General features: G+C 40.6%; 1 protein-coding gene and 1 pseudogene across 1 annotated transcript in view; both read left to right on the plus strand.

Annotated features, from left to right (window-relative positions):
• The window catches only part of Nr3c2 (nuclear receptor subfamily 3 group C member 2), a 332940-nt gene that overhangs the window by 105238 nt on the left and 201554 nt on the right, over nucleotides 1–26148 (plus strand). The gene's annotated exons all lie outside the window — the stretch shown is intronic.
• LOC131910368 (large ribosomal subunit protein eL32-like) lies at nucleotides 14451–16327 on the plus strand (annotated as a pseudogene).

Genomic DNA, 26148 nt, shown 5'->3' on the forward strand with positions numbered 1-26148 from the left:
CAGGAAAATAACATGAGTGTGTAATGCTTATCTAAGTGTTAGTTTAAAAATGACCTATTCCTCATTTTTAATCTGCAGAAGTTTGAAAAACAAGAAAATACAGTATTAGCAGGGATAAAAAGGTATATTGGTGTATTGGATTGTTCCTGCTTATCACTAAAACAACCCTGTTTTCAGAGATGTTGCAAAATCACAGGGCAACAGGGCAGCCAGGAAAAGTTCTCTGAAACACTGGGTTGTCCAATGATAAAGCCCAGCTTGCTAGTCCATCAGGACTTTGGATGGACCTTGGGGATCTAAGGCAGTAATTCATAATGAGTGAGCGGGAGGCCTCATCAGTTAGGGAAACAGCCTGTCTGCTTATAAATGCTGTGGAGAGTGAATTTGACCTTGCAGATGCTGGAGGTTTTCATTAGGATTAATCAGCTAATATTTGTGAGTTTTATGAAGACAAAAGGCATTTATGGGTGCTAAGAAGAATATTTTTTTTCTACTGACATTAATGCCAAAGCAGTTGCTGGATAATGGGAGCTTAACTGTAGACCCTCACAGGCCAGCGCCCCACTTGCTGTCAGCTGACACTCAAGTCAGCGTTTCCTGAAGCTTCCCGCTTTTGAATTCCACCTGGGTTGCCAGAACTAGCCAAGAGGTGATCATGCATCAGGCAAAGAGTGAGGGGAGAAAAACCATTTGAATAAGTAAGTAAAGTTAACCTTTTCACAATTAACGGATTATGATTCCTGAGAGAACCACACAGTGGGTTTAATTGGGTGGGTCCCTGCCCTAGAATCTGCCAGAATTCATGCTGGCTTCCAGCACTTTGGCAAAGTTAGCTGAACTTCCGTCTGTTCCCTCGAGTACAAAAGGAGCCTAGTTTTCTACAGGAGTTACTGACCCACGTCCATATAAATCTAATATGAATAATATGGTATATGATGAGCGTTAAGAAAACAAGAGGTGGCCTTTTTGTCTTTCCCATTAAATAATTAGCATTTAATCAATAATTCCCTTTAGTAATGAAGTTGGTACCAATAAGGAGATAGATGTGACCTTTAGAAGAAGTAGGAAGGAGTCGCCCTACACAGTGTAAATGAAAGAAAACATAATCGCTCTTTAAATGATTTTGAAAATGAGGGTGTTCCGTTCTAGAATTTCCATACAGAATTGGGAGTTAGAAACGTGAATGTGCTAGGAAAAATGAAGTGTTCACATATAACATTATTTAGACACATGTGCACGAGTGCACATATACATTCGTCTATGTGAATATTTAAGACTGAACTGTATCACATCAGAGGGGAGGCAGAGGAACTGAAAAGGGTGGGAGGGAAAAGAAACGAGATTTCGATATGTTTTCTGGTTCCTCGTACAGGAGGATTGTGCCAGCCCTGCAAAGTGGGTGCCGTGGATGCCAAGCGCTGTGCTCCACGGCTCACTGCAAGCCCTACACACGCAGACCCACTTTCTTCATTAGGTGTGCAGTTATCAGGCCTGAGAGTACTTGCAATTTTGGTTTCTGATTGACCTTTATCACACTAAATATCATTTTATACTCCATTATATGTCTTGGAATTTGATTTTTCTATAAATGGAGATTTAAAAGGAATAAAATAAAAACAAATCTTAACACCAAGAGATCTGTGAAGTGTGGTTGGACATGGGGCAAAGCTGCATACCAGAGTTAGGTATAGAGTCGTGCATCCTTTAAGGAGAAATGTGGTCAGGCAGTTTTGTCTCTGTGTGGGCATTGCGGTGTGCTTTAAAAACCGGGGATGCTGTGATTTCACCTGACAACATATTCTTACAGAATGACTCTCACCTACATGGTATGTTGTTGGCTGTGGTGAATTCCAAGTAATGGTTCATTCAGAATCACAGATTCTTGACCTAGAGCCTGTACTCTACTGTTTATTAACCATGAGAGCAGATATTTAGTTGTTTTACACCAACAGCGAGGGAAACCTGCTGCAGTGAGCCTCTCCCCTTGTTGAACTGAGACACTAAGGCAACCCTACCTTAATGATGCTTTCCAGGATCAGGTTCAGAGACCAATTTAAGAGTCCATGTTGGCCATCCAGATAGCCCGTGAATAGCAAGGCAAGCACTTGTCTGACTGTTAGCCTTCGTTTATTATTTTCTTTTGTTTGGGGGAGGGGCTACTTGGCATGTTGGCAGAAGATGGGAGTAGATGCTGCTACAATCTGCCCAGTCTTTGCCTCTGGCTTCAGTGTTCCTTTCAAACATGTTATGTGTCCGTCTTGCAAGAAAGAGAGTCTGAAGTGCCTAGGTTGGGAGCAGGTCTCTTGCTCTTGGGCACACCTTGCCAGACCAATTCTTCCTCCTCCAACTGCAACTCTCTCCTTCCACAATGGGAAATAGTCTCCTGTTCAGAACCTTTTAGTGACTCTTGTCTAGTAGACCTGTGTGGCTGCAGGCAAAGAAGAAGCAGGAGGAGTCAACCCTCCCCAGCTGCTGCCTCCCCTTTCCTGTCTCCATCAGTTCCACAGCAAATGCAGCCTTGGCTCCAAATGGCAAAGCCCTGGCAGGAATCCAGGGCTGAAATCAATACCCAGAGCTTCTGGGCCTCGCTGTTGCCTCTGGAGAAGACAGGCTGAGGCACAGTGTCAAGGCAAGAAAAGACAACTGCTAAGACCCAGCTTCTCTCCCACCCCTGGAGAAGGGATGGAGAAGCCTTCAGTCACCGATGTGGACTCATGGCCAGCATGCGGGCAATTACAAAGGACACAGAATAGAGCGACAGCAGCACGCTGGGTCTGCACCAAGAGATGAGACCAACAGTTTCGTTCCAGTTTGCTGGTGTCCCTGTGTCCAATGCCAGCAGTGCGCCCGGCAGCCTCTGTGCACGAGTGTCTGTCCCTAGACAAGGCCTTAGCTAACATCTCCTGCTGTGAAGACTTATCCCTGAGCGTGTAGAGACTGAGCAGGCTTGGACAGAAGACTAAAGGAGGCTGCTGAAGGTGGATCTTGAGAGCTCCAACAACTGATGCCCCCAGTTGGTTTCAGGCTGTGTAGAAAGTGCATTCCAGACCTTGGTACTTCAGGCTGCAGACACGTTTTTAGCTGCAGCAATTTTCCCCAGGGTTCCCTATTCCAAGGGACTTTTAAGACTTTGGAGGCATGTCCACACACATATGGATCTTGATATATGGGTTCAGTGTTGTCCAGCTTTGACCTCAAAAACAACATTGAACTTAGGTCAAGATCCACATGTCCTCAGCTAGGGTAGCCAGAGGTTCACTTATAACTGTTGTTTTTCTCCTCTCTATTTCTGGAAAGTTCAGATAATGGCATGCTTGAGGAGAAGGATGTCTCAGAGGCAAAAAGTGTGTTCTGCTCTTACAGTGGAACCATGCCCGGTCCCCAGCATGGCACTGGGTGGTTCACAACTGCCAGGGGTTCAAGCTCGGGGGACTTGACATCATGTTCTTGTCTCCCTGGGCACCTGATTTCTTGAGCAGATACCTGCATATAGATAATATAGGAACACATGCATGTGCATAATTTAAAATAAAAATAAGTCTTATTTCAAAGGAAAATCAGAGGTTGCTTTCAGTCACTAGATCACGCATGCAGGTTTCTTTTTCCAAGTAAACTGAGATGTATTATCCATTAATCATGACTTAGAATTGAGGAAGTAAGGCATTTATATTCATGCTCATATTGAGCTGTACTGATTGTAGAAGATTAATGTCTTAAGCCACCTCATATATCTACCAGTTTAATTTAGTAATTTCTATATAGAAAGAACTGAAAACCTGTAACTGAACAATCAAATAAAAACATGCCTATGATGAACTTAGATGGTGCAATTGTAAAGAGCATTTAAGGCTCATGTTCCATAAATACATCTTCAGTACTCATCATATTGTGAACGTTTCCACTTATTTTTTCTTTTCTATTAACTTATAAAGCATGTTTTATAAGATTTACTTTTTATTATTTTTAATATTATTATTAATTATTATTATTAAAAATAATATTATTTTTAATTGTGTGTGTATCTCTGTATGTACGTGTGTGTGTCTCTGTGTGTATGTATGCATGTCTTTGTGTATGTGTGTCTGTTTGTATGCATGTACATGTGGGATCATGTGCCTTAGGAGCCAGAATGGAGCTTTCCCTGAAGCTGGAGTGACAGGTGGTTGTGAACTACCAGATGTGGGTGCTGGGAACTGAACTCAGGTCTTCTGAAGGAATGGTTTACTTTCTTAACTTCTAAGCCATCTCCCCAGTCCAAGAAAACAGAATTTTAAAATATAAAAGCTCTGTTTAGTCATAAGACATTAGAGAATGGAATTCCTGGGCACTGCCATGAACTTGCATTGGGAAAAGTTGATACTCTTAGTGATGGGAAGCAGCACAGGTCAGCTCTGTGTGTCCTCATTCGTACTGTGTTCCTAGAGCCAGTGTTATCGCTGAAGTTTGTATCAGAATCCTCCAAGTCATTGTCTTCCCCAGGGAAGAGCACGGTGGTGGGTCATCTAATACCAATGGTCAGCTCTGAAAACATGTATATACAAGTAACATGATATGAACTGAGCAGGTTGTATTTATGTAGCTAGAAATACACACATACACACACACCACCACCACCACCAACAACAACAATAACAACAACGATAACAACAATTATTTTAAAAGAGAACAACAGTCCATCAATTTGAAGAGAGCAAAGTGGGGAGTACGTTGGGTGGTTTGGAAGCAGGAAAGAGAAGGTTAAAAAAACAAACAAAAACAACCCTTCAAGCCTGTCTGAACAGAGTGGCACACAGTTTTAACCCCAGCCCTCGTCTACATAGCCAGTTCCAGGGTAGCCAGGACTACATAGTGCAACTATGTCTCAAAATCCAACAGCAATAAACAAAACCTCTCAAGGAAAGGAGGGAGAGAGGGGGAAGGGAACAAAGAAGGAAGAAACTTGAGTAGGCCAGGTGGCTAAAGACAGTCAACTTGCATTCTAAAGCAGAAAACTGTTAGGTAACAGTAGGCCACTTGCCTGGGTCAGCTGTTGCTTGGTCCTTGCTCCAGGAGCATTATCTCATGGTAGATGCTTACCAGTGATAACCTGAAGCTTCACATAAATATTCTTTGGAAAACACACAATTTTAGTCATGAAACATGAGACTGCGCCCCGTTCTAGGTCCGGGGGCCTTGCTGTTGGAAGCTCCTATTGCAGTTGAGTTATAAGTTGCAGATCGAGTGTGTTTTTAATAATCACCCTTGATGACAACGGTGTGATTCAGTGAACAGTGGTAGCACATGTGACAGATGAAAATCACATGTATGAAACAACAATCCCCCTGTCAGGAAGAGCATTCAGATTTTGTGCACAGTCTCTCAAAGTTCTGTGCCTTGCCTTAGTGCTAGTCTCATCTGCAAGTTGCCTCTGGTTTGAGATAGACAAGGATAAAATGTGGGGAGGGGAGGAGGGAGGTGATATAACATTTTCACAACATTAACTCTTGATCTGTTAAAAACATGGTAGGTTTTTTTCCATGGTGGGAGGGGGGAGGGAGATGGAGAAAATACCCCCAGCCCTCATGCACACACCTCCCCAACCCTCATGCACATACCTCCCCAACCCTCATGCACACATCTCCCCAACCCTCATGCATACATCTCCCCAACCCTCATGCACACATCTCCCCAACCCTCATGCACACATCTCCCCAACCCTCATGCACATATCTCCCCAACCCTCTAGGCCTTGATAACTACCACTGCATTCTCTGAGGCCACTGAGGTTGTGGCATTATTCACAATAGACAAGACATAGAAATAAATGTCTACGGATAGATAGATGGATAAAGAAAAAGTGCCACATGCGCACGCAAGAGAGAGAGAGAGGGGGTGGGGGTGGGGGTGGAGAAACACATACTGTCAAAGCAACTTGAAGAAGAGTTTCTTTCTGTTTATGTTTGAAGGTCCAGTCTATCACATGTAGTGATGTGAGGCAGCTCTTCTTTCAGTAGAGAGTCTGATCTGAGGTAAATCGTGGTATTTGTCTTCCTGAGTCTGGTTTAATTCGCTTACCATGATAATCTCCTAGCCTATCTAGGCCCTGCAGATGTTATAATTTGAATCTTCTTGATGGCTGAATAAAACTCAGTTGTGTGTATCACCACATTTTATTGATGGTGTCATTTGTCGGTGGGCATCTACACAAGCTCTGACTCTTGGCTGCTGTGACTAGTGCCGCAGTACACATGAATGGGCAGTTGTCTGGAACTGGAAGCCAAAGTAATTTCTATTCCACAAGAGGCTTTTATTCATGGTGTCTTAGTATAGCAGCAAAAGTAACTAGCACAGACCATAATATCTTGAAATATTTTCCCTATGTCTTTCTCTAGTAACTTTAAAGTTTTAGGTCTCACGTTAAGATCTTTGATTCCTTCGGAATTGGTTTTTGTAGAGTAAGAAACTGGGATCTAGCTTCATTCACCTGCACGTGGATCCAGCTCTCCTAGCACTGTTCATTAGAGGAGTCCTCTGTCCCTCAGTGCACGTTCCTGGCACTATTGTTACAGTTCAGGTGGCTGTAGCTATGTGAGCTTACCTTCATGTCTTCTGTTCCATTCTCTTGGTCTGCATGCCTGTGGTGAGTGTCATGTTGTTCTTGATACTGTGGCTGTGCGGTGTATTTGATGTCTCCAGTCCTGTGTTCCTGCTTTAGGATTCCTTTGGCTATTCGGGGGTTATTTGCTTCTGAAGGAATTTTAGTTTTGGGTTTTTTTTTTCTAGTTGTGTGTAGAATGTTGCTGATATTTTGATATGTGTTGTATTGTATCCATATCTCCCCTTTTGGTAATATAACATTTTCACAACATTAACTCTGCTGATCCATGAACATGGTAGGTTTTCTCCCTTCTAATATCTTCTTCATAATGTAAAGATTTTGTTGTAGAAGTCTTTTAATTCCTTAATTAGCTTTATGCTTCAGATTAGATTTATTATTGTTTGTTGATATTTTGGCATGATTTATTCTCCTGATTTATTTCTTAGCAAGTTCATTATTTGTATGTAGAAAATTCCTGATTTTTGTGTGTTGAATTTATATCCTGTTACTTCACTTAAAATTTTTATTACATCTAAGACTTTTCTAGTGTATGATTACATTGTTTCAAAATAGGGATAATTTGACCTTGTCTTTTCTGTTTATGTCCCTTTTTTTCACTTTCTCGTGCCTTATTGAGCTAAGACTTAAAACATCATACATGTTTATATGGTTTGTTACCTTTATTGATTTGTGTATGTGGAACCATCCTCACATCCCTGTAATAAAGCAACTTGATCATGGTATGTGTGATTTTTTTGTTGTTGTTTATTTGTTTGTTTTTTAGAGATAGAGTTTATCTGTATAACAAACAGCCCTGGCTGTCCTGGAACTTGCTTTGAAGTACAGGCTGGCCTCAAACTCGCAGAGATCCACCCGCCTCTGCCACTGCCCCCAAGTGCTGGGATCAGCATATCCAGCTGTGTGTAAGCTTTCTACTGTGTGGTTCATTTAGTTTGCAAAGATGTTATTGTGCATCCATGTTCATCAAGGAAATTGATTATTTTCTTTCATTGTTGTATCCTTATCTTGTTTTGGTATCAGGATAATACTATTTCATAAAGTGATTCTGGTGGTATTTCTTCCTTTCCTATTTTATGGGATAATTTGGTTGACATCTTCCTTTGAAAATCTGGCAGACTCTAGCAGTGAACCTGTCTAATCTTGAGCTTTTCTCTGTTGCAGATCTTGTTTGTTTCATTCTTGCAGGTCATATATATCTAGTAATTTATGCATTTTTTCCAGATTTGTCATATTTTTGTATTATAGGTTTTCCCAAATTATCCTTTGGGTTTCATTGATATCTTTTGTAACAACTCCTTTTACCTTTGATTATATTATTTACCGAGTGTTTCCTTTTTTCCGGTTAGTTTAGTTCAGAACTTTTCAGTCATATCATTTTGAAGAGCCAACCCTTTGTTCCATGGACTCTTTGTATTTTTCTTTTACTCTTTATTTTATTAATTTCTTCCATGAGCTTTAGTATTTTTTTTCTGTCTATTGGTTTGGGGCTTGAGGTCTTCTTTTCCTAAGATCTTGATACATCACTGTGTTGTTGATTTTAGATCTTCTTGGTGGTTGTTGTTTGTCTGTTTGATAATGTAAGCCTTTATAGCTACAAACTTTCCTTTGAAAACTGTCTTGCTGCATCCCAAAGATTCTTGTGCATTGTTCTTCAGTATTCATATGATTCTTGGAGTTTCTAAAATTCCTTCCTGGTATCTTTAACTGTTTCTGACTATTCAAGAGTATATAGATCAGTACCTGTGTGTGTGGTTTCTGTAGTTTCTATGATATTTATTTATTCTCCATTTATTCTCCAACCTGATAAGGTACAAGAAATAATTTCAAGTTTTCTTTGTATTTGCTAAGACTTGCTTTCTCCCCTAAAATGTGGTATATTTTAGAAAGAATCCCCTGGGCTACCATAGAATGTGTATTCTTTTATCTATTGATGTCAGTTAAGTCCCATTTTGGTTTATGGTACAGTTTAATTCTGAAATTTTCTTGTTGACTTTTTGACTGGATGGCTGTCAGTTGGTAAGAGTATAGACAGGTTACTGTCAGTTGGTAAGATACAGACAGGATGCTGTCAGTTGGTAAGAGTATAGACAGGATGCTGTCAGTTGGTAAGAGTATAGACAATATGCTGTCAGTTGGTAAGAGAATTGAAGGATGCTGTCAGTCGGTAAGAGAATTGAAGGATGCTGTCAGTCGGTAAGAGAATTGAAGGATGCTGTCAGTCGGTAAGAGTACAGACAGGATGCTGTCAGTTGGTAAGAGAATTGACAGGATGCTGTCAGTTGGTAAGAGTACAGACAAGATGCTGTCAGTTGCAAAGAGTATAAAAATCAGCCATTCTTACCATATCTGTCCACTCCTCTGTCCTTTTATGTCCAGTATTGTTTTATGAAATTGAATGCACCAACATCTAGTGCTTAGGTTAAAACTGTTATACCTTCTTGATGGACTGTTACCTTTAGTAATGTATGACGACCCTAGAAGAATCCTTAAAACTGTGTCTTATTTGCATTATTTTCAGCATGATAGAAAGCAAGTTTTGTCATTATTCATGAACATGAGGGATTTTGTGATAGAATGTAGATTGAAGTATATGCAATAACTGTATAAATGTAAGTTCATTTTAGCAAGTAACAGTTGCTCTCAGAGGGCTCTGAAATTCTTAGAGATTTTCTTGTAAGTTAGTTTTCCAATAGCATACTAAAGATCTTAGACTGGGACATACATTGCTAGTTTAAGCAAAACAATTTTGCTTTGTTGTTGTAAGTTCATTTGTCAAGTAAAATAGTTTATGTGGTCAAAAAATGTAAAACAATAAAAACGAAGTATCATTACCAAGAGCACCTTGGGAAGCAGCACTACTCATCAGCAGGCAGAAGCCCGGGCTCTGAGTGTGCCAGAATTGGTTATTTTTATCTTCAGGTTTTATTCAGGAGTTTAATGGTCAGGAGTACTAAGACAACTACTTACCACGGTGGACACCTTGACACGTGACACCACAGGCCATTTTGCATGACAAGTGGACCTGGGATGGTGACAGCTTCAGGAGGGCTGTGGTTTGCCATGGAATTAATGAGTAACCCAAGGCTGGGTCCAGTCAGTCCTAGAAAGACCCTATTGGAAGTTGTATCTAATTGGCAGATCAAAGTGACTAGTAGTGAGCCCTCCATGTGGGAGGAGGTGGCGTGCTGGCCCAAACTATTCTGGGCCCGTGACATACTGCAAAAGCTGGCTTTAAAAATAAATTCTCATGGCAACTTTGATACTGTCAAAACACTGGTTATTTAAAACTTCTATTTGCCTGGATTGCAGATAATCAAGAGTGCACATTCAAAGTACACAATTGTCATTGTGTAACGTTTGCAGAATGTGTCTTCAGTGTTGGGATTTCATTTCATGTACTTTCATTTCGTGGTGTGAAACTCTCATGGTGTTTGCTGTATTGAAGTTACCTGTGTTGTTATTATATATGTTTCTTGGATGTGAAGATGTGATTGTGTTATGATAATTTATTTTGAGGTAATATAAAGACAGAAAATTTTAAGAAGCCCTGCCCTTGAACTCTGCATTGTTAAAGGTCAGATATTTAGTTTCACTTCAGAACAAATGCAGAGATTGAGTACTTCACAGGAGTTACGGCTCTTAGCAAATTATAAAACTTCATGAGTGATCGTTATTAACACCAGGGTCACATTTAAATATGGACAGGCATGTGGTTTCATAATATTTTATTAAAGACTTTAAGTATTTAATTTTCAGTGCTGTATAAGTTGTGAAGTAGAAATAGAAAATAAAATTATATTCTACACAGATCACTTGTGTTAAAATAGTCATAAAACTGTATGCATAGCAATTTCACAAAACCTCTCCTGCAACTGATACTGAATGGTTATTAAGTACAAAGACCCTCAGATCTTAGGCAAGGTCTGGAAGAACAATCAGGATTTTCACAGAACAAACAGTGGCCAGGTGACCACCACTCTAAAAATGTGTCCTTGCCTTGGAAAGTGTTGATTTCTGGTGACTTGTGGTAGTAAGCTGAGTGCCTGTCTCTCTTGCTGTTTATCCGTGGCTACCTCAAACTATGTGCCGGTCTTACTTCTGGAGAGCTCCCTTCCACATACACACAGTCCTTCACTGTTTCTTTTGGGCCAGCCATTCTTAGTAGACTGTGTTTCCTTGGTCAGGCTTGGAATTACAGCACCATGCACAGGCTTTGACAAGAAAATAGACCTCAGGTCTGAGAGATGACTCAGCAGATGAGAGAGAGGGCTTGCTGATCTCACAGAGGATGGGAGTTCAATTCCTGGCGCCCACGTCAGGTGGCTCATAACTTCCTGAAACCTCAGCTGCAGGGCATCTGACGCCCTCTTCTGGGCTGTGTGGGAACACGTGTGAGTGCACACACACAGACACACACACATACACACAAATAATAAAATAAATATAAATCTTTTTTAAAATACGCCTTTTCTTTCAAAGAGAACTTGGAATCCTCTGGACTTCTGCAAAGGATTCCCTCCTGTTACCTTCCTCCTAGGAAGACACAGCTTAGTACAGATGCCTTAGCTGCTGCCTTAAACCTGGAAAGCCCAAGCTTGCAAGAGAGGCTTACTGTAAGATTTGGAGAGTCTTAGTTTTTATTGTAAAACTTAGTGAGAGAATAATGTTTAAGTTTGTGTTTACCATCGTTGTGTGAGATACAAGAATAGGGAAAGCCAAGCTGTAGTAGGTAAGGGCAGAGAAAACTGCTGAGCAAATCAAGTTTGAAACATGATAATGAAACCATTTGGAATCTCAGAAGATTTATGGAAAGAGCAGACAGACGGTTGAGTCAAACTCTGGAGGGCGTTCTATCCACTCATCTGTGCAGACTTGGATAAGTTGGTGGAATTCTGTCTCTTCATGATTAGAGAGAGGCCAGTAACATCTTCCACATAGCTTTATCCTCAGACTTCAGCATTTGCTACATTTGTACTTTTGCTAAACTTACAATTTTTTTTAGCTACCTTAGCTTTTATAAAATATTAATGAAAGCATTTTGCAATTGTGTACAAGATCTGTGAAGGACCATAGCAGGTAGATTTTTTTCTTCACAAATAAAATTCAGTGGATAATTTAAAAGTACTTTCATACATCAAAATTTGAAGAGTGAAGCAGGCTTAAATTTGTAAGCAATTATTTTTAAAGGGACCGATTCTCTCTCTCTCTTTCTCCCTCCCTCCCTCCCTCTGTCTGTCTTTCTCTCTCTGCCCCCCACTCTGTGTGTGTGTGTGTGTATTGAAGGATTTCAAGAAATCTGCTTTGTGCTCAAAAGATAAATGGCATTGGATTGTAGCCCAAAAAGTTTCTAAATACTGAGCTGTTTCCTATCTTGAGTAAATTAACCATCATGTTTTATCTCATTTTAGTGTGTATGGCTTATTTCCTTCAGTTGGTTAAAAAAAATTAAATAAAATAAAATCCCCAGGTCATTTAAACAAGTAATTAAGAAGACCACTTGCTATTTCTTGCTTTTAGAAGGCATTGATTTTATTTGTTGTCTGTGCTTATAGTTTCTAGTAGTTCAAAGGTGAATTTTTATCAAAATAAGAAAAAAGCATTTCTGCAGTCGTATTTAATTGTGCAACTGATCTTTAGTTAAAGGCATATGCTTTCCAACACACACATATACAAAGCCTTTTGCAAATTTGCTGAACTGTAAAACTAAACATAACTCCCAAGGAAGAAAGTATCAACTTAGAATGTCTGATTATTTGTTTGGATAGACGCCAGCTGTAGCTGAGTTGAATCATCATTTTATGAGACATTTATTTGAATTAATGTGGCATTATTTAATAGGGAGAGTTTTGCATAAAACTATGTGTTTTCTGAAATGAGAATGTTATCCAGCTTTGCAGCACCTTTTCATTAGACTTCTGCAAGTCACTTTTGGAGAGATCCATTTTTCATCCCATGAACATTTTTGTGCTAGTTCAGTGTTGGTTGCTGTACTCAGCTCTGGGAGACAGCACGGGAGAGCCTTGTGGTGCCAGAGACTGTTTCTGCTACTCAACACCTGACTCTGCGGGAACAGAAAGCCCTACCTTCTAGTGTTTGCTCGTTTCCACGGCGTAAACATTCCCACCACACCCCATCTCAAGCTACGGATTCGATGCTCCTGAATGCAAAGTTGAGAAGAGCTTAGCAGCATGCCCCTGACACTGGTGAAGTGAGCATCTGTGATGTTATAGACACACATAACAAATAAGTGATCATTAAGAAAGTGTGTCTTTTACATGTGCATTGCCTATTGTTATAATTAATTGGAGATTTATAGATGATATTTGTAATGATGGCATTACATTAATGAGCAATTTGCAAAATGCCTGAAAATTTTAAGAGTGAGCTTCTATGAGCTTATACAGGCTGTTTTCACTATACCAGTATCAGACAAACAAGAAAGTAAAACACACACTGTATCTAGAGTTTTTCTGCCTGCCCCACAGTCAGGACAAATCTCTGTCACTCACCAGTCCCACAGCTGCTCAGACCCGACCAAGTAAACACAGAGACTTATATTGCTTACAAACTGTATGGCCATGCCAGGCTTCTTGCTAACTGTTGTTATATCTTAAATTAACCCATTTCTATAAATCTATACCTTGCCACGTGGCTTGTGGCTTACCGGCATCTTCACATGCTGCTTGTCATGGCGGAAGCTGGTAGTCTCTCTGAGTCAGCCTTCCACTTCCCAGAATTCTCTCCTCTTTGTCCCCACCTATACTTCCTCCTGCCTGGCTACTGGCCAATCAGTGTTTTATTTATTAACCAATCAGAGCAACACATTTGACATACAGAACATCCCACAGCAACACACATTAAAGAAAGTAACCACATTTTAATTTTTATTACCAAAAGTGAAATAGAAATAGGAAATAGGCATTGGTGATTCTGGATTATGAATGGTTTGTATGTGTGGAGGTTGGGGAGAGTGCACACATGTGGAGTATGCCATTTCAGTATGTATGTGAGTACATGCTGAAATACGTCTATATCTATATGTGTATGCATGCTGGAGCATGTGTACGTGGTGTGTGCATGCTGGACTGTATCTGTTGTATGTGATGTGTGATGATGGAATATGGTAGAGGTATGTGTATATGTGTGTTCACTCAAGATATTGCTTTTAAAGGGGTGGTTGGTTAATCAGTGGAGGACTTATAAAGCTGACAGTTGAGCAGTCTTCACCAAGAGGTAAAGAAGGTGTGTGTGTTTTAGTCAGCTTTCTGTTACTAAAATAAATTTTCTGTGGTAATCTTAGAAGCAAGAAGTGTTTCTTTGGCTCACAGTTTTAAGAGGGGGGATGTTGGTCCACAGTTGGTGGGCCCCATTGCAGGCCTTCAATGAGGCCAAAAGTCATGTCAGGAATGTGTGAAAGAAGAAGATATTTACCTGTGGATGGCTGGGCCCAGATTCCAGCGCACTTGCAACATCTGTAGGAAGAGCCATCCAAGCAGAATGAGCATTTGGTTAGGTACTACTGTTGTAAGCAGGTATCTTGACACATTCCAGAGTCATCAGGAGGCCAATATATCTGGTTAAGCGAGTGGATAGTCAGATGAGCAGTGAAGTGATTAATAGGGTTTTGTCACATGGGCCATTAGTATGAACTAGATTATTTGTTCCAAGATTTCAAGTTTTCCAAATGAGTGGTGTCTGAATTACATATAACAAGATTATTGAGGCTGCTGTGAGGTTCTGGGGTACAAGGACCAAGGCACAGAAACCTGTTAGTACACCATTGTGGCATTTCACCTGGTGACTACGCAGACAGTGGTGGTAGAGGTGGTGGTGCTAAGACGTGGCCACATCCATGACGGTAAGCTTGACTGCATTTGCCCAGTGGAGCAAAGGAGTTGACTCCAAGGCTTGTTCTTGAGTAGCTGAAGCATGACAGTAGCCATTAGCTAGCCGAAGACATTGCTGCAGGTCTGTAGAGAAGGACATAGGTTTGTGGAATGTAACTTGGAGGAGCTTGTCAGAGATTTAAGACATTAGTGGATGTGATGGCTAGGCAGCGGGATGTAATAATCTGAAGAAATTTGATGTAGAGTGACATACTGCAGAGTAATAAGAATAGAGATGGATAAGGCTGCCAATGTCATAAAAGCCCAGAGCAGCCAGATGGGGTGACAAGGAGTCCTAGCAAAGAGACTGAGAAGTGTAGGGCCTCAGAAGGACACAGGAGGCACCTTCTCTCCAACAGGACCATAGATCTCTTGACATTTTGAGGTACCCAAGCTCAGCGTGAGACTTAAAATATTAAGGCATTTCATGTAGTTTCCTTTGCATTTATAAAACCCTAGAGTTCGACAAATAGGGGGAAAATGTACTTTTCTGTAGGTACTTTTCTATATGCCTTTTTAAAATTATGTTCACTTTTAGAAACATGTTCTTTTAGTTGTTTTTAGAGTAGCAAACAGAGTAATGGATCTCACTAAGGCACTTGTGTGTGTACTTTCTTCTCCGTGATCCCTTCCTCACCTCTGTCTGTATCAGCCCCTCTTCTCGTTTGCTCCATCTACATTCGCTTTACATTCTTCTCTTTACATGACCACAGTAACTCAAGGGAACAGCACTGATCTAGGAGCAGCAGCAAAGCTGAGGGAGATGGTCAGTCAGGAAGGAGAGAGAGATTAATGGAGGCGCTAGTTCGCTTTCTCCGGTTATTCATCCTGGAACCCCAGCTCACAGGCTGGTGTCAGCTACATTCGAGGTGGGTCTTCACACCTCTGTTAAGCCTTTCTAGAAACACCTCACTGAAAGACCCAAAGGTGTGTTTCCACACTGACTCTATACCCTGTCATGCTGCCAGTGAAGACAAACTTCGGAATCCCCCTGTCCTGCCTCCCGATAGTTCCCTTCTTCCCACCCTGAATCCTCTCTTCTGCTTTCATATTCTTATTAGCATGTGTTGTTTGTTTATATTAATGGGGAAAATAGCATTTTGAGGCCTTGTGACTCATTTTATTATTCTATCTTGTACAACTTCCCTGGAGAGAGAGTAATCTGTTGCTCTTTTTCCCATGAATATATTAATACCTATGATAAGTGAAGTATTGTATTAGTCTGTTATCTGTTGCTATAACAAAATTCTCAATGCTTTGAAGGCTAAAAGCTCGAAATGAAATAGCCCGTTGGTGTAGGATCTGATGCAGGCCTGTGGGGAATGCGATCTTGGTGGGAAGAGAGATCATAGAGTAAGACAGGAAGCTAGAGAGCCACTCAGGAGTCCGCTTGCTCATGATAAGAGACATTTGTCGGCCATCTGTTTAGCGGCATCACGGCTGCCCTCCAGCCTCTGGTGAAGCCCAAGATCGTCAGAAAGAGGACCAAGAAGTTCATCCGGCACCAGTCAGACCGATATGTCAAAATGAAGCAAAACTGGCAGAAACCCAGAGGTATCGACAACAGGGTGTGGAGAAGGTTCAAGGGTCAGATCCTAATGCCTAACATTGGTTACAGAGCAACAAGAAAACCAAGCACGTGCTGCCTAGTGGCTTCCGGAAGTTTCTGGTCCACAATGTCAAGGAGCTGGAAGTGCTGCTGATGTGTAACAAATCTTACTGTGCTGAGATTGCTCACAACATTTCCTCCAAGAACTGAAAAGCCATCGTGGAAAGAGCAGCACAGTTGGCCATCAGAGTCACCAATCCCAACGCCAGGCTACGCAGCAAAGATAATGAGTAGATGGTTTACGTATGTGTTTTATTTGTGTTTAAATAAAACCACAAAAACTGAAAAAAAAAAAAAAGAGCCATTTGTCAAGAACTAAGGATGCTACACAAGAACTTCCTAATCCCTTTGAAGGCAATATCACTGAAGGAAAGCTCAGGAGACTCACTCTCCTAAAGGTTTTACCACCTTCTAAAACTACCTCACTGGGGCTGGGCTTCCAAGTGGGAGATGAGCCATACCCAGATCAGAGGAGGATTGTCATCGAATGTTCATTAGCCACATTTTCTGAGCTTTAGAGTCACGATGTTAAGGGATAAATAAGGAGCCAAATGACTTAGGCTAATACATGGCCTTTCAACTTATGCCAGTGTGAGCTTGGACAATCCCTATTCCTGTTTGAAGGTCCATAAACTGAAAAGGATGATGGGAAGATTTCCAGTCTATTCTTGTTCATAAAAATCCCTGATCTTCCAACCAGGTACATAGTTATCATTTACTGGATTTTATAGGATAAGTTTTCAGTGCATAATTGTTAAATAATTTTGGTTGTAAGCACAATGTTTAGCAGGCTGATGTCATTATTATTCTCTATTTAGATATTACTTTCCCAGCATGCAGTAGTTATAAAGGTGATGCTCTCCCTTATTCTTGTGGCAAGTGTCAGTGTTGATTGTGCTGTTTTCTAGAATATCACTATCAGCATCACATGCTGATGGGTTTCAAGTGAAAAATAGACTGACAAGGATCTGTGGCTTTTCTGAATATTTCAGTTAGTTTCTTTTCCATTTTTAGGACTGTTCCCCATAGAATAAAAAAGCACAAATTTCAAACTGCAGTTTTCTAATGTGTTTGTATATATTTATGTTCATTATGTTCTAGAAAACATAGACTGGCCTCTTGTCTTCAGACATCAGCAGGTGCCAGACTCGTCCCTATGATACCTAGACATGAACTTATGTCTCTTCTGGTTCTTTTAATTTACCCAATCAATGACAATTTTATTAAATATTTTGTAGTTACATGAAGGACACTATACCCCCACGACTTAGAAGCACCCTGTTGGTGGCCCCGCCCATCATGTTGGGTACTGCCTTTGTGATTTCCTCTTGGCTCACACCTCATGTCTCCCACCCTCTCTGATTCTTCCCTCAAAGTTCTAACATCACTTTCTTTTGGAGCATATTCAACTGGATACCCTTTCCTTCGTGAAGCAGAGCTTGGGTTTATACTAGCTCCTTTCCCATGCTCAGACTTCCAAAAACAGTATCCTTCAGGACCGCCATCCTGAGAACACGTCTGTTGTCATCTCTTGCCCCCTCAGTCTTTTGGTCTCACTGGTCCCCAGAAGCATTGCTCTGGTGGTCCCCATAGTGGTAGCACTGTCTCCATGGCATCTTATATGTTAGCCATTTAAACCTGAGCCTTTGTGAAGATCCACTCATAGTCAACTGTATGGATTACATATAAAGACATTCATGAAGTGCAGTTTCTTGTGACTTACAAATAAGGTAATGTGAACCATTGTCCTGCAGACATCTATCGTGGTCTCTGGAGTCCTCATCTGATCCTTGCTGCTGGCCAAGCGAGTTTGATCTCCCTGTGCGTCTGGACAGTTGTGCCGGGAATTCTTAGCTACAATAATGAAAACAGCATCAAGTGCGACCGATGGACGTCTTTAGGTCATTGCTGCAGTACCTGGTGCTGTAGTGAGTTAGAGCTGCAGTTGTCAAAAACAGCAGATTCAAGAGAGAATTCTGTAGAAAACATCTTAATTTGGAAAAATTCCTTTAAAGATTGTCACTTTCTTTGCCAAGTTTTATCCTTTGCATTTTTCACCTAATCTAATTAGGCAAAATACAATTATTAACTTTCTATTTTTTGGTGCTTAAACATGATGTTTCTTCTTATGAAGAGAGAAATAACAAAAACAAATCAATTTAAAAACTCTAAACTGTCATAAAATTATTCATGTTAATATCCCTCTTATACTAAATGAATACATTGGGATACAAATTAAGGAAATAGAGCTAATGTGGCTTTTTTAAAAAAGCTGTCTCATTTAATCCATTAATCTATTAAAAGAGGGACTTGGTTGCAAACAACTATTATTTCTTAGCTATGAGCTTATCCTTTCAACATTTTCTTACCTTGTTCGATAAGAATTTAGGTATATTTCTGTGATTCATTATTAATGTTGTGTAGCATATCTATAGGATATCATTATACAGTAACTCTGTAGGATTCATTTGGAAACCATCTGTTAGAGATCACTGGCAAATAGAAATTATTCTCATTAATGTTCCTTACTTGAAACCTTTAAGATTTTCCTTCCTAATTTATAACTGAGAAGTTTAAAATGAATATTATTGCATTGCATAGAAAGAATTCAAACTTCAATGCATTGTATCCATTATGTTTCAGAATTGTTGTGTTATGAAAATGAAGTTATAATTTATTAAGCCAGAAAAAAATATCTAGTTTCTATTTTTAGTATTTTGAACTTCAGGCTGTTGGAAGAAAGGACTTGACAGACAGATACAGGAGCAGTAATTTGCTTTACATGCTTGAGAAAAATAACGAGTTGGAGATGATGAGCTATGTATGAAGTTGCTGGATGGGTAGAGCACTTGCTTAGCACGGTCAAGCCCGCCGTTGGATCCCCTGTGATTCATAAAACAGGTGTGGTGACGAGTGCCATAAGCCTATTGCCCAGCAGGCAATGGCAGAAGGGTCAAAAGTTCATGGTCATCCTCAGCATGTAGAGAGTTTGAGGGCCAGTCCATAAAGGAATGTAAGGCATGCATAGTAGTGTGTAAGCCGAAGCAGAAGCTGGGTTGAGCCTCAAATAAGATTTTTCTTCTTGCTTCTTTACTAGGTAATTACGTGACTTGCTTTGTTGAAAATGTAGGTAAGGTTGCCTAGAAGACTGTGTAGTGTGAAACAGAAAAATCCAATTCGTGGATTTCTGGAACAGTCCATGAGCTGTAAAGTGTTCTGCAGACAGCAAGGAGGCAGCCTGACAGCGGGCATTGCGGGCCAGATGGCAGCCACGTGCTATTTTGTTTTTAAAATAGAATCAACTTTTATCCTTCTCAAGTCTAGCTGCAGAGTCCTTCTCATGATGCTCTTGCTCCTGGGAGCCTCTTTTCTAAGAACTAAGAGAGCAGCTGTTTATTCGAATTATCAAAGCAGCTGGAGCAGGACACAGGGAGCCTGTAACTTCCACAGGGCTTCACATCATTCACACTCGTGAGGAATGTTCACCTGTGTGAGTAAGACTAGGACGTTTCCATTTCTAAGTTCCCAAACTTGCCCACCAAAGCCCCACCCTCCCTCAGTCTGCTCAGTTGGGGCTGTCATGGCCAGCAGTAGTCCATGCTTGCCTCAAACTCAGGATCTCCCTGTGCCCACCTCCTGTGTCCCTGGAACTACAGGCATGGGCCATCTTGCCCAGAAAAAGAACTTCATGTGAACCACAAAAGACTAATTTAAAAGTTTGCCCAAAACAGCGTTTTCTGCATTTTGGAGGTTTTCATAGGAGTTTCTTAAGATGTGCTTTTGGGGGGAAGTGGGAGTGTTGAGGCTGGGGAAGGAGGGGTTGGCACTGTGGCCTGAGCTGTGTGTCCACCTTCCCGTGTGGACAGGCCCAGGAAGTGGAACACAGCTGGCAGAAACTGTCCCCTCAGGTCAGGACCTGCTGGGAAATCCACGTCTTCTGCCTCTGAAAGCTGGCTTTGACTGATGCTGGCTTTCAAAGAAGACTGCTCTACATGGAGAACAGTGGAGGGGAGAGAAGTTTTTGTATTTCTTCTTAGATCGTTTGGTAAAATTCTTCACATGCTAGCCTGAAGGCCTGAGTTGGAGCCTTAGAACCCATGTAAAAATGCTGGGTGCAGCAGCAGACAATTGTAATCCCTGGAACCCCTGCCAGCAGCTAGCCAAAATGATGAGTTCCAGGATCAGTGAGACTTGCCCAAAAATAAGGTGAATGGTATCCAAGGTTTAGCACTGGCCTACACAAGTACACAAGGAACTCCCAGACAGGATTCCCCCACCACACTCACACACTCACACATCCATGTACACTTACACATAAATAAGTAAATAAAAATAGAAAAAATGAAGGTAAAATATAACTTAGATGGGCCATGACAAACTTCCTCCTTCCCTTTCTCAGTGCATGTGTAATAGAACTTTCTGGCATCCTGGAGATGCTAAAGTACCTTGCTGATATTTTCCCATTATTTTGCAAATGAGGACATTTTTTTTATTATCGATTCATTGCCATTCAAGAATTACGGATGTAGAAAAGTATGTAGAAAACTAGCTATAGATAGTGTGCTTTTTAACAGTAACAGAGAAGCAGGGAATCTTTGAGTTGTGTAAGTCAGTGGTTGCAAGCCTGTCTGTGCCCCTCTGCTGGACGATAACTAGACTACGCGCCTTGTTGTACTCCAGTCCTACAGGTACTGACAGTGATAGCAAGAGGAGTCTCAAAAGGAGGCACAGCCTGCAGAAAACACTCCGATGATACCATGCTATCTGCTCTGAGACATCCACATCAATCATTTGATCATTTTGTCATATTTCAGTGTAATTTGCTGTTAATGATTTTTAAATTAGCTGTGCCTTTTCTATAAAAGGAAACCAAAGAGTAGCTAGTTCCTTCTTATTGTATGCTATTCCTTTATTTGGTTAAAAGCCAACACCTTCCGATTAACTGGCAGTCTCCCTTGTCACTTCCCAACGGGGTTGTGTTGCTCTGTTGTCTACCATAGGTAGCTGGTGTGTTCTAGGACTTCAGGTGAATGAGATCACAGAATGTCATGTTCTTTCACTTAGCACTGTATTTTAAATATTTAATTATGTTGTGTATAACTTTCCCTTATGGCATAATATTCATTGCCTGAACATGCGGCTTTGTGTCCTTCCTTGTTCATCAGCTGCTTCTTGAATGAGCATCTACAAGTCTTTCTGTGCTCATCATTTCATTTTCTTGAATCAGTACTTTTGAGGGTGAGTGTTGTCAGATCTCAGGACACACATACATTAAAACTTAGAAGTGAAACACCTGTTGTCCCACCAACAGTGACATCCTTTTTCACCACCTCCTCATCGTGTCTACCGTTGCCCACGTTTTTCATTTTAGCCAGGTGTAGTGTGTGACTTTGAAATCTGTAGGGATATTTTAGAGAGTTCTGTGGTCAATCTGAGTGCTATGGATTATTCTAGGTTATTTATATATTTTATGACATTTTAAATTACAAAATAGACATACTTTCCAAACTTATGAAGACTATCTTTCTTCATTGTTTTGTGTGAAGAAATTTTGTGATTAAAGACCATAGAGGCTCCAGATAAGAGACAATGGGGGAGGGATTGAGATGTAGGAATGAGCCTTGCTCAAGTTAATGTGGAAATATATGCTTTAGTAGGTTTTTGTTTGTCAGCAAAGGCAAGCAATCATTGACTCATTAATTTGCAAACCATTTTATTGTAATTGTCTCATAGCATTGTTTAGTAGTACTCTATGTCAATCTATGTGTGCATTCTATGTTTTTCAACATGGAATCTGCTAGCAACATTTAGGTTTCAGATTCCTGAATGTGGCTGTGCAACTTGGTGCCTGAGGTACAGATTCTACTGTTTGTCCATGGCTAGTGGATAGTGACCAGGATCTAGATTTTACTGTTTGTGTATGGCTGGTGGATAGCTTGTTGAATAGTTTGTCTAAATACACATATAAAAGTATCACCTACTGCTTGGTTACACTGTAAAACAATTTTAAAAGTCTTTATTATTATATGCTGAGATGCCCAAGCTCAGAAGTAGCTGTTGTCTTTCAGTTTCAATGAAATACTTCATACATGGTATTTTAAACACAAATTTGCAGTATTTTAAAGTTAAGTCTTACAGGTGTATCCAGTCTGTAGATCATGGCTCTCATGGAAGCCACAATAGCTATAAATATGGACCAATACAAAATCACACACATATATAAAACGTTGAGGGTTTGTTATCTGTTTTTCTAACCTGATTGTGTGGTTCTAGAACTCCATAGATGACACTGTGCCGCAGTGTTGGAATGCTGGACACACCTCGAAGGCTCGGAGTATTTTAGGAGGTGGCAGCTATCCTGGTGCCGTTCAACTACCTAGCTGTTTCCGTGTTAAAATGACGAGCAGCTGTTGAACCCTCCTGTCTAGCTCAGAAGGAAGCTTTCTCAGGTATCCATTGTGATAGCTCGCATGCTCTTGTTCTACTTGGTGAGACCAGCAGTGTGCAGCTTGGAATCAGGAAGGCAGCAGATCATTAAAAACAACCATTTTCCTTCTGAATGAAGTCATTTCACTTCTGTGATTAGGTGATCTCAGAATAAAAAGGAAAAATGCCAGTCAGATGGCGCTCTCGCCTATGACTAAGCGTAATGGGACAAAATAAAATATTGTTTCTGTTTTTTCCAATCTTGAATATTTTGTAGATCTTAAGGAAGAGCTGTGAATATTACTTTTTGGGTCAGTTCCCAGAAGTGTGGGGCCATCTTAAATGATACTGGAGCATAGACGAGTAAATTGACATTGGGAATTAATTCCTTTCATCCTTTAAAATTATAGATGCTATGGAATAAAAACACATTTCTGTCATTGATTCAAGGAGGACAAGTCCAGTCAGATACCTAGTGGCTCTCCTCAGGTCCTCTTCTATCCGCCCCTTCCTGTCCTGGTTACTGCATTGGTCACCTGTTCTTAACACTTACAGTGAAGCAGCTGAGAGGAGAGCTTGGTTTGGTCTCACAGTTTCGGGACTTGTAGTCACAGTCACTAGACCCCATTGCTTCGGAGCCCACAGAGCAGCATACGGCAGATCTGTCCACCCATGGAGGAGAGTGCTCATCGCCGTGGAAGACCCGTGATGGGTGTGTCTCTGTCTGTGTTCTCGCCCTGAAAGCTGAGAACACAGGGGTTCTGAGAACAGGCGTCTCAGCCTGGGCTGTCGGTGGATCTGTGGAATTACTCAAAACAGCATTTTTTCTTACTCTTACATTTCAGTATTTCTAAGTACTGAGTTCCAGGAGAAAATGATCTTTAAATATATCTTATTGTAAAGAAAAATTTTGATTTTGTGGAATGTCTGAATGGAGACAAAACTTGAAGATCTTCCCCCTCTTCCCTAGTTTTTATTTTTGTGGGTATATTGAAATTGATATCCTACATATTTCATATTTTCCCAGTAATAAGAGTGATTCTTTTGTCATTATTTGGTTAATGATGTTAAGCAATATTTTTTCTAATGTCAGTGAACTTTGAGCTAGAATGAAAATACAGGGATTATAATAATATCTTGAAGTTTATACCACTTCAAGTTGCTGTTATTTTTGAGAAGTGTTTTTCTATGTAGTGGATTTTACCAATGGCTCATGTTCTGATGATATTATATATGAGTGTATATTAGTTTATAGCTATTAGAAACGGGTATACAACTTTTTTTTTTTTTTTTTGGAGCTGAGGATCAAACCCAGGGCCTTGTGCTTTCTAGGCAAGCGCTCTACCACTGAGCTAAATCCCCAACCCTTCTTATTGTAACTATAAATTAATTCCCTTTTTTTTTTTTTTTTTTTGGTTTTTCGAGACAGGGTTTCTCTGTAGCTTTGGAGCCTGTCCTGGACTAGCTCTGTAGACCAGGCTGGCCTCGAACTCACAGAGATCCACTTGCCTCTGCCTCCCGAGTGCTAGGATTAAAGGTGTGTGCCACCACCGCCCAGCATAAATTAATTTCTTTAAACAAACAAAATAAAAAAAACAATGGCTAGCCTTGCCTCATGCCACGCCTTCATTCAGAGGCTCAGGATCAACATATATTCTCATGTTCTGTGCTTATGGCTGTGTCTGCTTCCCTGCCCCATCATAGCCTGGGCGCCCCCGGGGAGGGAGGATGTTTTGTGTTTCTGAAAAGTATACAAGACGGTGAGGTGTAAGAGGTGGTTTGCCAAAGGTTATTTTTCTGTAGACTTTAACCTATCATATCATAATGATTGCTGGTAGGTGCCCAGTTCCTGGCAACAGCCCTGAGTAGTTGAGAGAACTTTGACAGTAGTAATTGGGACATTGTCAAGATGTCAGCTGTTTTATTCGTTAAAGGTTTTATTAAAACTTCCTATTTCCCTTATCTTCCGTTGTGAAGCCACACCCTAGAGAAGCCATACACACTGGCCTGCAACCTGAAGTGACCATCGTGTGCTCTAACCTCGGTCAGGTGGCAGCTGGGGAGAACAGCATGCTTGTGTTGTTTTCTATGAAGTTCAACTATACACATCATGCAAGTATTGTATAAAGTATTAAAAATGATGTTTGATTCCTTTTTATGGTATGTGTTATATATAGTAATAATGATTTTTTATTTTTATTGAAAATAGATTCTTCTCTCATATAATACATCCTTCCCAGTTTCCCCTCTCTCCTCTCCTCCCAACTTCTCCGAACCGAGCATCTCCTCCAGATCCACTCCGCTCCATTTCCTCTTCAGAAAGGAGCAGGCCTCCAGGAGACAACAGATAGACAAAACAAGATACAATAAGACAAGGCAAAAGCCCTCCTATCAAGACTGGACAAGACAACGCAATAGGAGTAAAGAGTCCCAAGAGCAGGCAAAAGAGTCAGAAACACACCCTCTCCCACTGTTAGGAGTCCCACAAGAACACCAAACTAACAGCCATAACAAATATAGTAATAATGATTTTAACAATATTAATATGACATTTTGTATTTTGCATCTTAAAATGCCATCATATAAAGCAACCAGTATTTGGTGGGCATTAAAACATGCCCCGCTCATTTCACTTGCAGAATTCTGAGAAGTAAATCAGAGCCAACATAATGACTTCCTGGAGTACCAGAACAGGAGCTAATCTAGTCTGAAGTGACTGAGCTCCATGACCAGCTGTACCCAGAGGCCGTGGCCACGGTGTTCAGTAAAGACCATAAGAAAGTGGCAAGTTGAAAAGATAAACACTTAAGTGCTAAATGTGACATAAAGTATATTAAAGAAAACTAAACTAAGGCAAGTTCAGATATTAAAAACGCATTTGTTACCCCACCGAAAGTGGAATTAAGAGCCAGTGAATCTGTAGCACTTGTTCATTGGCAAAATTATTTTAAAGTTATGAAATTAAAGTAACTGAAGATAGCCAGACAGTGGTGGCGCACGCCTTTAATCCCAGCACTTGAGAGGCACAGGCAGGCAGATCTTGGTGAATTCGAGGCCAGCCTGGTATAAAGAGCTAGTTCTAGGACAGCGAGGGCTTCACAAAGAAACCCTTTCTCAAAAAAGAAAAAAATTTAAAATAACTGAAGATCACATATTGAAATGAAAGGCAAAGGAAAAAAGGAGAGCTGTGTGTAAATCCTGGTAAGACTTGAACAGGCATGCAAGAGTCAGACTTCATTGACCCATGCGCAGCAGCATTTTGACAGATTAATAACAACAGGAAAAAGATATGAATCCCCGAAGTAATATCAATAAAATACATTTTAAATGCTATGTAAAACAGCCTTCTAAAAGATATTTTACTTTTAACCTCCTGAAATTTATGCATAGTTACATTTGGAAAATATCACATTAAAAGAGTAAACTTAGGCTGTTTTCCGTAAGTTTTTTGTTATATAGAAAACTACAAATTCTTCCCATAAATGTCTAAGTGGTAAAGACATTCTTAAGGAGCTGGAGAGATGGCTCAGAGGTGAAGAGAGCTGGTGCCTCTTTCAGGTGGCCCAGGTTCAGTTCCCAGTACTCCAGTTCCGGCTTCCCCGGGTACCAGAGCACCAGCATGGTGCACA

Source organism: Peromyscus eremicus, chromosome 5, assembly GCF_949786415.1.
Source record: "Peromyscus eremicus chromosome 5, PerEre_H2_v1, whole genome shotgun sequence".
Classification (NCBI taxonomy): domain Eukaryota; kingdom Metazoa; phylum Chordata; class Mammalia; order Rodentia; family Cricetidae; genus Peromyscus; species Peromyscus eremicus.